Genomic DNA, 12,143 nt, shown 5'->3' on the forward strand with positions numbered 1-12,143 from the left:
CAAGATGTGGCCTCACAAGCACATTAAACAGCTTAAGGAGAAAAACTCTAGACTTGAACTTCACTGAGTGCATTATATAGCCCAACATTCTACTAGCCTTCCTAATCACTTCTGTGCATTGTCTAGATGTTGATATTGATGAGTCTACCAGGATGCCTCTCACTTTTGAACACAAGATCCCCCCTTATATACTTATATCTTATATTTCTACTTCCTATATGTAATAATTTATATTCACTTACATTAAATTTCATCAGCCATTTATCTGCCCACATCTGGATTTTGTTTGGATCTAACTCTGTTGACTCTGCTGCCCAAATGATATCAGCCTGTCCCCCTAATTTTGTGAGATCAGAAAACTTTACTACCGTTTGTAGTTTATTTATTATGTGCTTATCCAAATCATACCGGAAGGTCAAAAATTCTCCTTAATTCAGCAACAAAATATTGAAATGACGGGGCTGTGGGGACTTTGCTCTCATAGAGTATTGAACTGGCTGCGTGGAGGTCCATTCAGGAGATTTACCATGTGCATCAGTTTACCTGCATCATCACCAACGCAACCTTACTGGGCTTGGAAAGTCAGCTCACACTGGATTTTGATATTTCTATAGCTGCTGAGGTCACCAGAGTATCTGCCTGGTGGAGGAATACTTTGTTCTGGTATTGACATGGGACATGGGAATTGGTTCTGGTCCAGATGTGGGAAAGGCAGCATTAGTGGCTGAGGTTGCCAGGGCAGCAAGAAAGGGGGATTGTGAGATTCTGGGAGTGGGACTGACATAACCGGAGGTTGCAGAATTGTGTTGGTGAGAACGCTAATGGCTGTCTGCTGACACTGGCTGTCCAAAATAAGTTTGTGGATAGCCACCATAAGAAGGTGAATTGCAGATATCTGACTCATTTTGTCTGTGGTGAGCTGCTGAACTAATTGCTGCGAGCAGTTATATCTTTCTTTTCAAAATCTTTTCATTTTTTTTTCAAAATAAACACGAGTACATCTAAGTAAACAACACTTACAATGTCTCAAAAAAAAATTATATAAAGATTGAAAAAATTTTGTGATATAAAACCCTACTAAGCAAGAAAAGTGGGAAAAAAGAAAAATCCCACTAGGTGTTCAACCCCAGGGCCATACATAAAGCTTCTAAAGATAAACATCAAACCGCCAGCAAAAAAAAGTACCAAAAAATTTACAATTAGATCGTGGAGAATCCATTAATTAACTCAAATGATAATAACAAGCAAATGAACTCCATATTTTCTCAAAATCAAACATAGGTTCAACGGTTCGACTTCTAATTTTCTCCAAACTAAGACATAACATCACTTGAGAGAACCATTGTGACAAAGTGGGAGCCGTTGTATCCCTCCACTTCAACAAAATGGCCCTCCTAGCTATCAATGTAACAAATGCAATAAAGTGTTGGTCAGACACAGAGATACCATGGATATTTTGAGGAAATATTCCAAGTGAGCAGTTACATCTGTTCCTTCAGCTGAGATGGCTCATTGAAATGAGATTATCTGCTTATTATTATTATTATTGCTTCAGTATCTTTTCCCAGAACTGATTCAATTGCCTGTAACTTATCCACTACCTGGCCAATGAATCTCAGGGCCACCTTCAGCTGTCCTCTGTATGCTGGGTTCATTTTGTCTGGTTGTGACCTGCTGTCAGAGTGTTTACATATGGCCCAAGTGCAGAGAAAGAGACACTGAACTGGGTCAACAGTTCACTGACTTGAATGAGAATTGTAAAATTTTAAAGAAAAGGAAAATAATAAATGTTAGGCCAACACGGTTGCTAATTAAAACTCTGAAACTGAAAGTAAAATATCAACACCACAGCTGAAAGCAATATTAAATGAATACCACTCCTTTCCAGTATCATTTGAAACAGTAGTTCTCTTTCGCAGGCAAGAATGATGGTAAGCAATGAGCATAACATTGCCGTGCTTTTGCTTGTCTTGACAAGACTACAATGAAAAGAAGGGAGATAAATATCACTGCAAACTGGGATCACCTGCCAAAGGAATTTTAGTTTCAGGAAGAACATAAGGACTGGAGAGGCAGAAACAAGAGAAAATCAGCAGATGTTGGAAATTGAAGTAATACACACAAAATGCTGGATGAACCCAGCATCTATGGAAAAGAGTAAACAGTTGATGTTTCAGGCCGAAATCCAAAACATCGACTGTTTACTCCTTTCATGGATGTTGCCTGGCCTGCTGAGTTCCTCCAGCATTTTGTGTGTAGGACTGGAGAAAAGATGCTTTGAAAAAATGGAAATTAATATAATGAATTAAAGTTTTCTTTGCTCTTTATGACAGATAAATCCAGAAAAGGAGATTTATTCGACCCATGTGCTTGCTGATGGCTGCAGGTTAACTGGAAATACAAGGGCATCTACCTGGATACAGACATTATCACTGAAGGCAATGCTATTTGATAGCTTCACCTGTCCACAGAGCATAAAATTTGTCAGTAAAGGGGCAATGGATTTCCAGAACACGCATAATCTTTTTTTGTGAAATTGCATGGAAGATTTTGTCGCCAGCTACATTGAATATCTTTGGGGTCAAAACTGTTCATCTGTGTGCTGAAAAAGTGTGCAGCACTGAGAAACCAAACTCCTTCACTGGGAGGAAGTGCAGCAGCGTCCCTTAATAGATCACAAATCAATTCTACCCAATCACCTTCCGAAAATGAGAAATGCACTTTGCTCCCTGGAGAAAGGAGGATATAGAACTATGTATGGAGCCCGTGTCTGGAACTTAATGAATATCAGCAATAAAAAATGTTGTTAGCTGGAAGTGCATCATTAATGGAACGAGTTTTCAGTTGCATTGTCCAAATACAAACAAAAAATAATTCAATCCAGCAATAGCACTTCATGATTAGGATCTGATACTATACAATGAGGGACAAAATCAAATCGACAGATTTTCCAAAATTATAGTCTAAAGATAGATAAAACTCTTTCGACCATATTGCAATACACAATGCTTTTATTTTGAAAAAATTTGAAATGCTGGCAACTGTTTAGATCTGGATGCCGTCCTATTCGATGTAATTACTATCAGAATCAAAAACTAATTTCTGACCCCATGTTTGTGTGATGTACATTGGTGGTGAGGACAACAGACAGAGACAAGGCAGTAGCTATTCCACAGTCAACTCACCATTAAACTGAAAAGCAACAGCATTTCAAGTGATAAAATATTGTATGAGAAAATCTTTGGGATAATCAGGGACTTTGCATTGCCTCATTTAGAATTATCAATATGTAATTTTTTTTGAATTTGGAAGAATATATTCGTGACAATAGCAGAACCAAGTGCATCTGATTTCTAGTCCAACACAGCTCAGTTTATGCTTGACAATTAAAAGTCAGCTACTGTAAGTTAAACAATCATGCTTTGCTAATTCCTTTCTTACAGTCAGAGTTCATTGAATTGCGACAAATCTGAAATTCACAAGTATTATGGCACCTGGAAATTTATAATGGAAAATGTCAAATCTACAAGGCACTCTCAAATGGATGTCATATTGAAGTTTGTACATTCAGTTATCAGTTTGTTGACTGCCCTTTTCTTTCCAGGAAGTCTTTTTGTGATCACACCAATAACGAGTGGAGTTGATATTTCCTTCCATGAGGTGTTGCACCACAGAAGCAGGTCAAAGCGTTCGCCTTATTGAAGGATGCTCTGTTATCAGCCACTGGTTACAACCGAAATGTTGACTGTACTTTTTTCCATAGATGCTGCCTGGCCTTCTGAGATCATCCAGCGTTTTGTAGGTGTTGCTCGGATTCCCAGCATCTACAGATTTTCTCTTGTTCGTGGTGTGACAAGAATACACATAGATTAAGATGTTAGCTGTCCTGCGCTGGCACCAGTGGGATCAGCAGTTGGTCTGCCACCTGTCTTCAGGAGAAAGAGAGATAAGGAAAACAATGGAGCAGCATTTGGAGATGTTAATTAAGGGACGGAAGGAGAGCTGTCAAGATCAGCCCCCCTTTGAACCCTGAACTGCTTGAAGTGATGGACAGGCGATACCCCAGCAGGGGGATAAAAAGGGACAGGTTCGCTAAGGCAAGGCACACACGACACCCCGAGGTAACGAGACCCTGGAAGCGGTGCGTCTCCCACAAATCGGTGGGAGGTTTTGAAGGGCTGGTCGCGGGACCAAGCCATAGACGCACAGGGTAGAAAGGTACGATCGGCGGGAACCTGGTGTGTGTCCGCCCTTGCCTGGGTGCCAGGTTCACCGCAGAGAAACGATCGTATCTGGAAACGGAGGGGTCACGGTCGGTGACTTCAGAAGACATCACAAAGGGCTCGCCCAAAAGCTGACTGCGAAGAATATCGAAGGTCTGTGTGGAAGCCGTTTGAATATTCATTCGTTTTTGCTCTCTCTCTCCTTCCCCCCACTGTCCATCTCCCACGGCAGTGATTACTGTGAACTGAACTGAACTCAATTGAACTGAACTTTGCGTCACTTTGAAACTGGTCATTTACCCCTAGACGACGATAGAGCTTGATTGATCCTGTTATCCTAATTCTGTGTACATGTGTGTTTATCATTGCTGAACTGTTGCATTTATTATCCTTTTGATTAGAGTACTGTGTTGCTTGTTTCTTTAATAAAACTTTCTTAGTTCTAGTAATCCAGACTCCAACTGAGTGATCCATTTCTGCTGGTTTGGCAACCCAGTTACGGGGTACGTAACCATGGCATAACATGTGCAACCTGGTTTCACCTTGTAAGAAGTGATGGTATGCAAGTCCTGCCACAGCAGTCATTTTCCCATCTGTGAACCTAGATTTGTCAGGAAATGTCTCTTTGTACAGGTGATGACCCTCTGAAATAAGCACCTGGACTTCTTGTTCACCACTGGATCACTTGTTACACAGATATGGCCTTCAGCTGATTATGAATCTTGTACGTGAGACAATAAAGACCAAAATCAATTTTCCTGTCATACGCCAAATGATGTTTCACATGACATACCATTGCTGCCATTCATTATTGAGCATGAATTGCAGCTAACATCTGAGGCTTAGCACAGCTGAAACATGTGCAACCCCCTCCCCAGGCTCGTATGCAAACGAGGCTCGTTAGCCGGCTCTGCTAACAGCCACAGGACTTAGTGGTGAGAAGGCCATCTTTCATAAATAATATACATCCAGGGTCGATACGATTTGGGGTTCAGTCAAACGGAAACATCGTGATGTTCTGATTAAAGAAACCTCGATTTGAGCTAATGCTGTGTAAATACTGCCCATACACAACTGTCAATCAGCACAAAATAGCAGAACGTATACAGTATAAAATTTTAAAGATAGTATATTTACAAATTTAAGCTTTATGGAACAGTTAGTAGGAGAAAGAAAAGAAATAGCAAAGGGCCTATTACAGTTAACTGAGTCCAAATGTGCACATCAAGTTGGAGCTCATCCTGAAGTTGTCCTTTTCACTCACATGCTGGACCCACAGTCTGCAGGAAAGCACACACCGCATTCCGAACTTCGCTGGAAATCCATCTCGAACCAACGAGAGCATTGGCCCTTTCTCCTTGTAGCTATTCATATGCACAAAGCACTTGGTGAAATGGGGACTCTCCTTCTAATGGCATTCTCAGCTATCTTCCCTCCTGTACTTCGCAGCTCCTGCCAAAAAAAAATCCGTCCGTCACAAATCTCTCTCCGCTCCACTCTCTCGAACTTCCTCCTGATTGGCTGACACAACATTCTTAAGTTGAAGATCATAGCCCCTTATCTTTTAGCCAGAGCCAATACATCCTAAAAGGAGAACATAGTGCTTTTACAGAGTTGCTAAAATGAAATACCTATTGCATAGCAGTAAAAATCTTAACCAGGGGATTCCAGATGTTCTCTCTACTTTTTCTCAAGCTTGTTCTTCCATATTTTCCAGTGCAAAGTGTTTTCAGCAGATGTCAAATAAAATCAGGTTTATTTTCTACAATTTAATGAAGAGCAACGTCTGAGGTTTAAGAAATCCTAATGGTTCATTGCTGAGGTTAAAACATAGAACATACACAGAACACGGAAGTGTGCTGTACAGGAATAGCCCACAATGTCTGCAATGACCTGTAATGTAAAGGATTAGTGCATCTTTGTGCTTATCAAATGCCTCACCACTGCTGTGGCCTTGAACGTAAAAGAACTTTGATTACTACTATGGGTGTACAACCATGGAAATGTATTACTACCATGGGAACATGAAAGTTCGATCAACATAGGGGTGGGACTCATGACGAGTGGCGACAAGTCATAAATGGTTCTGATTCAATTGCTTCAGCTGGTGCCTTGTATTGGTTCACTTACTGCAGCATTGCATATTATTGGAAAGGGTATAAAATGTGAGCAGTCTCGGGGTTTGGGGGTAGTTCTGCAAGGCGTTTGTCATGAACAGCACCGCGAATCAAGTGGGAGGTGTACTGCAGTGAGAGGGGCCCACACCTACCCAGATAAGTATCTTTATACTTGCCCTGCTCTGTCCTAATAAACATCAATTTGTCATTCTAAGTAGTTAATAGGGATTTGTGTAGTTCTGCCTCTCTAAGTGGATCTGAGAACCTTTTGTTGTAAAATATGTCCATGATGCCAATTGAAATAGTCCTGTCTGTCTGCATTCTGTCTATATCATTTCATTCCCTCTGTTCCTGTATCTGTCTCAATGCTTCTGACTCACTGCTGTCATATCTGCATCCACCACTTCCACAGGCAGTGCTTCCCTAGAACCTACCACTCTCTGTGTAAAGTCCTTCCCTTGTAAATCTCCTTTCTGTTTTGCTCCTCACCTTAAAGATATTCTCACATGAGTTTGGCATTTCTACCCTGGGAAAAAAAACTCTGACAACCCACCCTATTTATGACTGTTTAGTTTCTGTAGTCAGAAACTTCCAGCCCAGACAGAGCACCTCGCTGAGTGCTGAAGATCTGTGCAGACCAATGGGCTGGTGTTTCCAAAAGCTTCTCACACTTCTCACATCTGTGGTCTGATTTTCTCACCTGTTCAAAAGGGTAGTGAATCTATCAGTGTCCAAGAGGAGCACGGTGGTCTTCCTCAATGACTACCATCTCTCACCACTTAGATCCACCGTAACCAAGAGGTTCAAGAGGATCGTTATGGCACAAGTCAATTCCAGCCTCAGAAATGACCTGGATCCACTTCATCTGCCTATCACTGCAACAGATCAGCAGCAGATGCCTTTTCACTGACTCCCTACACAGTTCAGGACTACCGGTATAGCAGTGCATCAGGCTGCTTTTCAGTGGTAATACCTCAGCATTGACCACAATCATCGGCAGACCTCAGTCAGAACAGATCTGTAACAACATCTCCTCCTCACTGATAATCAACACAGATGTACCTCAGTGCTACATGCTATCTTTACACCCACAACTGTGATAACATAGATAAATTTGCTGACAATACTGTGAACCATGGCTGATATTGAGTCAGTATAAGGAGAGAGAAAGAAGACCTGGTTAGATGTTGCTGCAATAGCAGCCTCACACACAGTGTCAATGAAACCAAGGATCTCATCATTGACTTCAGAAAGAGGAATTCTAGAGACCATGTGCTAAATCTCACTGGTAAGCCAGAGATGGGGACAGTTTGTAGCTTCAAGTTCCTGTCCATTAACAATTCTTCTGGTTTTTACTTCCGGGGCACCTCGAGGTGACTCATGTGGTGGCAGAACTCTCAATGGATGCGATCAAATATCTTCGTTTCAGCCTGATACAGCTAAAAAACTCAACTGCTTCCAAGGTTAGTAAAGTCATCAAAGATGTCTTAATGCGCTCAAACAAACAATCATTGCTTAGAACTGACAGAAACAATGCCAATTGGAGACAGGTTCATCGTAGGTTTCCACGCAGGAAAAGTGGCTGCACGTCAGGGTTACAAGTGTGTTTAAGTAAAACGGGGTTTTAAACTCCCAATACGAACTATTTTGCTGGCAAACGTGCAGTCTCTGGTGAATAAAATTGATGATCTCCGAGCCAGGGTGCTGAATCAGAGGGACATTAGGACAGCGTGTGTCCTTTGCTTCACATAATCCTGGTTAACTCCTTCCGTACCAGAGGGTGCGATTCAAATCAACGGGTTTACTATACACTGTCAGATCTATAGAGTCTCGCAAAAGCAGATGTGGAGGAGTATGCCTCATGATCAACTCTTCCTGGTGCACAAATATATCAGTGCTATCCCAATTCTGCTCACCAGACCTGGAATATCTAGCAGTTAAGTGCCATCCTTTTTACCTACCACGGGAGATTTCCAGGATCATTTTGATAGCAGTTTAAATTCCACCTCAGGCCAATATCAAGCAGGCTTTAGATGATCTGAGCCATGGGATCAACGTGCATAAAACAGCACACCGTAATGCCTTCACCATCATTTTGGGGGATTTTAACCAGGCCACTCTGAAAAAAATCACTAAGCAATTACTATCAACAGACAACTTGCAATACCAGAGGAAACAACACATTGGATCATTGTTACGCCACCATCAAGAATGCCTACCATGCTATTCCACGCCCTCACTTCAGGAAGTCTGATCACCTGCCTGTACTTCTCCTCCCTGAGTATAGGCAGAGACCGAAGACTGCAGCACTAGTGGTGAGGACCAAGAAGGTATGGACAAGGGAAGCACAGGAGCGATTACAGGACTGCTTTGAATCGGTGGACTGGACTGTATTCAGGGATTCACCGTCGAACCTGGATGAGTATGCTGCAGTTGTTACTGACTTCATTAAAACCTAAATGGATGAGTGCGTGCCTACATAGACTTGTTGTACATTCCCAAACCAAAAGCTATGGATGAACCAGGAGGTACATCATCTGCTGAAGGTTAGATCTGTGGCATTCAAGTCTAGCGACCCAGACCTGTACCAGAAAACAAGGTATGATTTGCGGAGGGCTATTTCAAGGGCAGTGACAACTTTGAACGAGACTGGAGGCAACATCGGATGTATGACAACTCTGGCAGGATTTGCAAAATATTACTTCCTACAAAGTGAAACCCAATAGCACGAATGGCAACAATGCTTCACTACCAGCTGAACTCAACGTCTTCTATGCCCGTTTTGAAAGGCAGGATATAACTACAGCTGTGAAGATCCCTACTGCACCTGGTGACCCTGTGATCTCTGTCTCAGAGGTGGATGTTGGACTGTCTTTAAAGAGAGTGAACCCTCACAAGGCAGAAGGTCCAGATGGAGTACCTGGTAAGGCTCTGAAAACCTGTGCCAACCAACTGGCAGGAGTATTCAAGGACATTTTCAAACTCTCACTGCTACGGGCGGAAGATCCCACTTACTTCAAAAAAGGCAATAATTATACCAGTGCCTAAGAAGAATAATGTGAGCTGCCTTAATGACTAATGCCCAATAGCACTCATATCTACAGTGATAAAATACTTTGAGAGATTGGTCATGACTAGACTCGATTCCTGCCTCAGCAATAATCTGGACCCATTGCAATTTGCCTATCGCCACAACAGGTCAACGGCAGATGCAATCTCAATGGTTCTTCACACAGCTTTAAACCACCTGGACAACACAAACACCTATATCAGGATGCTGTTCATCGACTATAGCTCAGCATTTAATACCATCATTCCCACAATCCTGATTGAGAAGTTACAGAACCTGGATCTCTGTACCTCCCTCTGCAATTGAATCCTCAACTTCCTAACAAGAAGACAACAGATTGGTGATAACATCTCCTCCTTGCTGACGATCAACACTGGTGCACCTCAGGGGTGTGTACTTAGCCCACTGCTCTACTCCCTATATACCCATGACTGTGTGGCTAGGCATAGCTCAAGTACCATCTATAAATTTGCTGATGATACAACCATTGTTGGAAGAATCTTAGACAGAGACGAGAGGCGTACAGGAGAGAGATATGCCAACTAGTGGAGTGATGTCACACCAACAATCTTGCACTCAACAGCAGTAAGACGAAAAAGCTGATTGTGGACTTCAGGAAGGGTAAGATGAAGGAGCACATACCAATCTTCATAGAGGGATCAGAAGTGGAGAGAGTGAGCAGTTTCAGGTTCCTGGGTGTCAAGATCTCTGAGGAGCTAAACTGGTCCCAACATATCAATGTAGTTATAAAGAAAGCAAGACAGTGGCTATACGAGGGGTGATAAATTCGTGGCCTAAGGTAGAAGGAGTCAATTTTAGAAAACCTAGTGCATTTATTTTTCAACATAGTCCACTCCTACACTTATACACTTAGTCCAGCAGTCATGGAGCATATGGATCTTGGACCTCCAGAAAGTGTCCACAGCAGGGGTGGTTGATAAGTTCGTGGCCTAAGGTAGAAGGAGATGAGTTATACAGCTCTCGTTACATACACATGCAGTTCAACTCTTTGAGTGATTACGCAGAAAGTTTGAAGTTAATAACTCATCAGGAGTGATTGATAAGTTCGTGGCCTAAGGCGGGGGGGGGTGGGGGGGCGCTACTGCACAAGACCAGAAGAAGCTTCAGAGGGTTGTGAATTTAGTCGGCTCTATCTTGGACCCTAACTTATAAAGTACCTAGGACATCTTCAAGGACTGGTGTCTCAGAAAGGCAGCATCTATTGCTAAGGACCTCCAGCCCCAGAGCATGCCCTTTTCTGATTGTTATCATCAGGTAGGAGGTACAGAAGCCTGAAGGCACACACTCAGTGATTCAGGAACAGCTTCTTCCCCTCTGCCATCTGTTTCCTAAATGGACATTGAACCCGTGAACACTGTCTTAAAACTTTTTTAATATACATTATTTCTGTCTTTTGCACAATTTGAAACTACTCAAAACATGTATACTGTTAATTTATTTATTCATTTATTTATTTCTTCTTCTTCTATATTATGTATTGCATTGAACTGCTGCTGCTAAGTTAACAAATTTCACAACACATGCAAGTGAAAATAAACCCGATTCTGATTCTGTGATTTGTTCTGCCTTCCGCACATAAACGGAATCTTGAAGAAAACATTGCAGAAACTCTGATTTCTTGGAAGCTTACAGAAATCTGGCATGTCACCATAACTCCAACAAACCTCTGCAGCTGCACATGGCTGGAATGGCAATTCCAACGTTCTGAAATACAGAATGTGGACACAGTCCTATCTATTACAAGCACAGCCACAGCTCTTCCCACCATTGCCAGCATCTAAATGTTGCACTGTCTCAAGAAAGCTGCAAGTATCATCAGAGACCTCCACCAGCCAGGCTATGCATATGCATGCTTGTCCAATGAGTCCAGACTTTACACTTTACACGTACACACGTTATATTGTAGCTACATATATAAAACTTCAGTTGGACTGCATTTGGAGTATTGTGTGCGTTCTGATTGCCCCATTACAGAAAGTTGTAGAGACTTTGGAAAATCTGTAGATGTTTACCAGGTTGCTACATGGATTTGAAGGCATGTGCTATAAGGAGGGGTTCAACAAACTTGGCGTTATTTCTCTAGAGCTGAATGAGGCCTGACAGAGGTTTATAAGATGAGGAGAGGCATAATGTACACTGGGTAGACAGTCAGAATCTTTATTCGGAGGGCAAATGTCAAATAGCAGAAAGCCAGGATTTAAGGTGAAAAGGGAAATTTTTTAAAAGAGAAGTGTGCACCAATTTTTTTTTTCCACAGAGGTTGATAGGTGCCTGGAAATGGCCTGTTAGGGGACTGCTGGAAGCAGATATGAGAGTCATCCTTAAGAGTCTCTTAGACATATGAACATACAGGTATTGAAATTGGATGCATCATGTGCAGGCAGAGATTTGATTTAATTCAGTCTTCTGAACTGAAGGGGCTGTTCCTGAGCTGTACTGTTCTATATTCTATCCTTCTTACAGGAAACAATAAAAAAGAGACTCTAGTTAAGTCTACAGCCATTGTCCATCGCCTAAAGTGGGAACATCGAAACTGATAATTAAAATATATTAGTAATGGCAGAGCCAGCAAAACTGCAGCATGTAAAGGTCAGGCCTGATCAGACCTACTCAGTAGTGCTTTGGAGAAAAGTCATTGCAACAGTAGCAGGACAATTGTTATGGCTCAGGCTTTTAATAACAACAGCATACTGGGTACCTTATCAAAGAAAG

General features: G+C 42.0%; 1 pseudogene; it reads left to right on the top strand.

The window, feature by feature from the left end:
- The first annotated feature begins 1,925 nt into the window (after positions 1-1,925).
- On the top strand, positions 1,926-5,669 carry LOC134345968 (alpha-1,4-N-acetylglucosaminyltransferase-like; annotated as a pseudogene).
- Positions 5,670-12,143: the final 6,474 nt, after the last annotated feature.

This window comes from Mobula hypostoma, chromosome 4 (genome assembly GCF_963921235.1).
Source record: "Mobula hypostoma chromosome 4, sMobHyp1.1, whole genome shotgun sequence".
Taxonomy (NCBI): domain Eukaryota; kingdom Metazoa; phylum Chordata; class Chondrichthyes; order Myliobatiformes; family Myliobatidae; genus Mobula; species Mobula hypostoma.